This window comes from Calidris pugnax, unplaced genomic scaffold (assembly GCF_001431845.1).
Source record: "Calidris pugnax isolate Ruff unplaced genomic scaffold, ASM143184v1 scaffold56, whole genome shotgun sequence".
Classification (NCBI taxonomy): Eukaryota; Metazoa; Chordata; class Aves; order Charadriiformes; family Scolopacidae; genus Calidris; species Calidris pugnax.
The window spans coordinates 6,353,250-6,358,651 of record NW_015090839.1 but is presented as its reverse complement, the minus strand read 5'-3'; positions in this window follow the sequence as shown (position 1 = coordinate 6,358,651).

Here is a 5,402-nt window from a genome sequence, read left to right as displayed (position 1 = left end):
TGGTTTAAGTGGCCCAAAATTTTCTGTCTTAATCAAATGGTCATGAAAAATGTATGACTTCCCAAAATACACTGTTGAAATGGGTACTGAATGATTTTTAACAAAACTACAACAGATTACAATTCAACTGATTACCCAAACTAAATAATATTTTGTAGAATCCAATGGTTGTAAAAGAGCGTTCACTCATTAATTTCTCAGCAAGATTTATGAAACATTTGGTTTGAAAGGTACGCAGGGTGTCTACGGTTTGAATAGGAGACAATTTACTAAATTAGTCAGTGGGACCCCACTGAAACGACTCAGCCTACCAATTGAATTTGCTGAAAGTTCACGGTGTATACAAATTAGAGCAGTTTCACAGGCTACCACATCACTGCTGTGTTGAAAAGTTGAAAGATACAATTCATATATTTTCCTGGGGTTTAAATATTTAATAAATTACCGTGGGCTTTCTTTTAAGTGTCTTGACTGTTTCCTTTTTCTTGCCACAATCCTCGAGACACAGTGATACTAGGTGAAATGCGGTCTGACTGATAGAACGTATATCATCTGCCTTGTGAGCTGTTTGTAGGGTTTTTTTAGGTAGGAGATTTTCAGAGTCAGCCTTACCCTGCCATCAGGAGCAGTGTTCGTCCGATGGCTGCTTTAATTGCCACTGGCTTTCTTGCCTCAAATACTTCAGATGGAGTTGACTGGGCCAACATTCAACTGTGGAATGAAAATTAAGGAATGAGCTCCCAATATCAGAGTGGGAAGTACTTCATCAGCTGGAGCTCTGGGCTTTGCCTCATGTAAATCTAACCCCAAGATGTGCTTGAGACGGACCTTACACTGACACCCCAGCCACGTCCCAGAGGAGAATGTGGACAGAGGAGAAAAAGTTGTGAATTCTTCTCCCCAAGCTTTCACAGCCCCTCTTAAGACTCAGGTCACTTGGAGCACTTGGTTTTGTCTCTCTTCTAACCCTAATCCAAGGGTTAGAAGGGTTAAATAAGAGTAGTCATAGATTGCATCCTATCCTGAGACCGGAGGAGACTAGATGACTCAGAGGAGAAAGTCATTAGGGGATAGCATCAGTGGAGTCTTCCTCTACCTTATACAACTTTTAAACTCTCTTTCAACCCCTTTCAGCTGCAGCTGCTGGCTTTCTCTCTCTCCTGACATTAAACATAAGCCTAGGCATGGAATGAGCTGTACTCTGAGATGCCTAGCATTGTCCCAGAGGAATGAACAACTGTTCAGGCATGAGCTCTTTCCCCACCATTGGTCCTCCTCCTTGCATCCCCACTCCACCTGGAGCTATGGGCTTTGTCTCTCCTAACCCTAACTCTAATCCTGGGCATGGGCTGAACCTTCACCCTAGACTTCCCAACACAGCTCAGAAGTAACCATTTTTGGGAGATAATTCTTTTTCCACAATTCTAGAGGAGGCAGGTGTTGCTACAAAAATGCAGCATTGGAGAGTATCTTTGTGTGTCTTAGGCCAACCCACAGACTATGTTGAGAAGGTCAAGCTGCCCTTCCCTGTTTTGTGGCAGGTGGATTATAAACACAAGCTAAGACCTCTGGCCTACTGTTTACAGGCAAAGTCCTCAGGTAAAAGAACAAATCGTAACAAAAATAAAATGTTCGAGCATGTTCCCAAATCAGAGTTGGTTTATATCAGTATTTCTGCTTTAAAGGATGTTTTGATTGTTGGAACTACACCTTTTGTTTCATGGCATTGAAATAAGCCAATGTTGGTATTTATAATGGTATTATATCATTATTGGGATAATAAAAAGCATTATTTCTAATCAAGCATTTCTATTTTATCAAGTAGTTGAGGTTAGAAATATATGCTTTTGAATCATGAGCAACCGGGAATGGAACATTGATAAAGATCAGTAGCTAGAATTTCTCAGTAAATTAATACATATAAATTGTGTTAGAGCAATCGGCCTAAGTGACTAGGCAGGCATTCAAACAATTCCTGTTTGGAAAATGGTATCATTCTCTAATGTGAATGTAATTTTCCATACCCAAAGGAAATTTCAATGGATGGAGATACTGAAATCCTCAAGCCTTCTAAGTAAGCCATATAGCACATGGTACTTCATTGTAATTATGATTATGGTGGCTTTTTTTTTCCTGTACATACACGTCAAGCGGGTATGTGTGAGATGTCTAATGAGGTTAGTACCTTTGCAGGAATTACAATTTACAGTTAATTTACTTCAAATAATTGCAGTAAGAAAGAACACTATGCCCAAATCTATCTCAAAAGAAGAGCTTTCACTGACGCTTTTGGGTTCAGGGCATGGCCAAATGCTAGCATTGCAAAGTCATTAATTAAAATGGGCCAAAGCGTGACTACAACATCTAAAATGCCTCCATGAGTGACTGTGTTTATATGTATGCAAATGAAACGGAGCACAATGCAGACAAGGGCTGAAATTTTGTGGTGGTGACACTACAATTAATAATTTCAAGATCAATCCTTTTTGCTCCCATGTTCATAAAAAGCAATCTCTAAAAGCATTCACGTTTCTAGCCATACGATTGTTAAATGCCAATTTATAACAATATGACAGAGGAAACCCCTCAATCAATGCTCCATAAGTAAATGCCCCTAAAAACAAACGCTCACGTAACAAAAATTTGATTATATTTGATCTATAGGTTTTCAAACAGACTGAAGTGCTGCAATTAACCAGATGTTCTTGTTGATGGGTTTGCAGCTATTGATTTATGCTCCTTCTCATATCAGTGACTGAAAGCTGATTCATATTCTCCCAGAATATAAATCTTAAAGAAAATAATTCTCCAGCTGAATTTACATAATTGTAGAGATTCGAGCAGTGTCAGATAGCACACTGCAAGTAAAGATTTTGAATGTTGTAGTTAAATATAAATCTTTTTTTTTTCCACTGCATATTGACAGCTCTGATGCTAACACGTCAGAATATACAACCTCTAAAACCCCAAATGTAAGGATGAATTTTCTGAGAAAAAATCATATGACATCCCCAAGTGCTTTACCATCTAGCTGGAACACTCATATACAGCAAGAGTCCTAAGAATGGTAAGATCACTGGCAAAGACTGCTCAGTAAATGCATTTCTGTACTAGAACATAAATACAAAAAGTCCTCAAAAGTCACAAAGAGTATCATGCAAATAGTGCAATTACTAAAAAATGAATAGGGTTATTTTTACATATCATTGCAGTTATGTTTAGGGGTGTATATACGTACTCACAATCTACTTTTTAGTCACAGAAGACAAGGAAACAGCTGCTTAAGGGTCATGCAAAAGTGTGCATGTGCTAAATGCAATACCTTTAGCAAGGTGTTAAAAAAGCACATGCTGGCCACGTTGGAGGGTCTAGGTGTATATCAATTGGAGGTGATGACTGACATGAGGAAAATCATACAATCAGAGAGGTTATTTGTATGTGCTGGAATAGCTGCTGGTGGTGATGAGGTGTAGGGGAACATATACAGTGCTAGAGAGAATAAATTCCCAATGATGGGTTACAAGGATGGTAATGCTGCGTGTATCTGCACATTAAAGTGGTGGGTAGTGATAATGTGTATAATTGTGAGGGTGGGCAGACAGTGATAACAAGATGTGAGAACTGTAGGAGGTGATGGGTATGCATGGTAAAACGAGTAGGTTGTGAGGCTGCATGTGTGATGCTGAGTATAGTGGTGCTGTGGGGAGCGTATAGCAGCATATGCACCGTGGTGATATTTATGCGGTGTGGACCTGCTGTTCTTGACAAAAGTAGGTGGTGCTCATAGGTGACGGCTTCTGTGAAGAGGCAGGTTGGTGTCCGTACAGGTGTGGTGTGCTCACACGTATGAGTGGCTACAGTCAACAGAATAAGCAATTACTGAGTATTATTTTGTTTGTATGCATGTGCCGAGGGAGTGTTGGTGCAGTGAGCAAGCGTGAGGGTGTGTGTATTAGTAAGTAGCCATGTCTGGTTAATGCAAAACGGCCAGGTGGTGGTATATGGAAATTGATTAAGTGGTTATGGATGAATATGTAGGGACAGACTGTACGCAGGGAGAAATAACAGGTAGGGAGATATGAGACATATTGCCCAGAAGGAGAGGTGTATGTGAAGGTCATACATTTAAAAAAACCCCACCACATAACAAAGTACGCTTGCCAGGGTGCAGAGCTGCAGTATTAGGACGATCTGCTGGTGTTCACGTGTGTTTGGAACTGGTGGTGTGGGTGAGGTGTGTGAGGCAGCAGTGTCTGTCTAGAGAATCACAGAATCACAGAATCATCTAGGCTGGAAGAGACCCTCGGGATCATCGAGTCCAACCATCTACCCTACTCTAAAGTTCTCCTCTACACCATATCCCCCAACACCACATCTAAAGAGGTGGCACTATGAGTAGCTATCGGTGTAAGTGACTGGGTTTGTCTGGGATCAGGATGTGTGTACAAAATAGCACGGCGTGGGTCAGTGTGTAGAGCAGTCTGTGGGTGTACAGGTGTAGCGTGGGATAAGTCACTTAAGTAGTGATGGCCATGTCTATGTAGAAGTAGTGTATGAGCAGAGATGGTGTCAATGGTATCTCACACTGTATAGGGGTGAGGAGGGTTAACAGCCGCTCCCCTCCGTGGATACAACCCCATAAGGGATATGGATGTGTCTTGAGTACACGTTAAGGGAGTGGGTTGTAGCACTGGGGATGGTTGAACTTGAAGTGATCCTCTGAGTGGAAGCAGTATGTGAGGGGACAAAAGAGTGGGCAGACGGTGTGTTTGCACGGCAACATAGCTAGGATCGTCTTGGCACCATCATGGTGTAAACGGTGATGGTGAGCTGCAGCGTGCAAACTGATGCCTGCACTCTTGGATGTGGGATGGAGAGAGGCAGAGCACGTGCTCGGGTGTCAGAATGGGATGGGGGGGCATGTTTCGGGACAGAGCATGCGGAGCAGGGCAGGGCAGTAAAGTATTAGATGCTACTGGTGTGTGATATCTGGTGGTGGTGGTGGGACAGGACAAGGTGGGGGAGCATTGAGCTGCCTGGTAGTAGAAGACACGGGCATTGCTGTTTGCAGGCAGCGCTCTGCACTGAGGGTTGAAGGTTGCGTGGCACACTGTAGTCAGTGTGGTGCCCGGTGCCAGCTCCATGGTGCAGTGACAGGAGAGGGTTACAGAGCTGTGTAGGCGTGAGGCACCCCTGTCCCCCCGCCCTGAGCCAGCCTTTATCCCAAAGGAGACAGAATGGTCCCTTTGCCTGGGGCGCCCCTGGCCCGGACCCGGGTGTGAGGGGGGGGAGCAGCGCGGAGCGGAGGGGAAGGGGAGGATGCTGGCTGGGGGAAGAGCGGTGCGGGGTGGGAGGGCAGCGCAGTGTGCGGGAAACGATACTGGATGAGGGGAGCAGCGTGG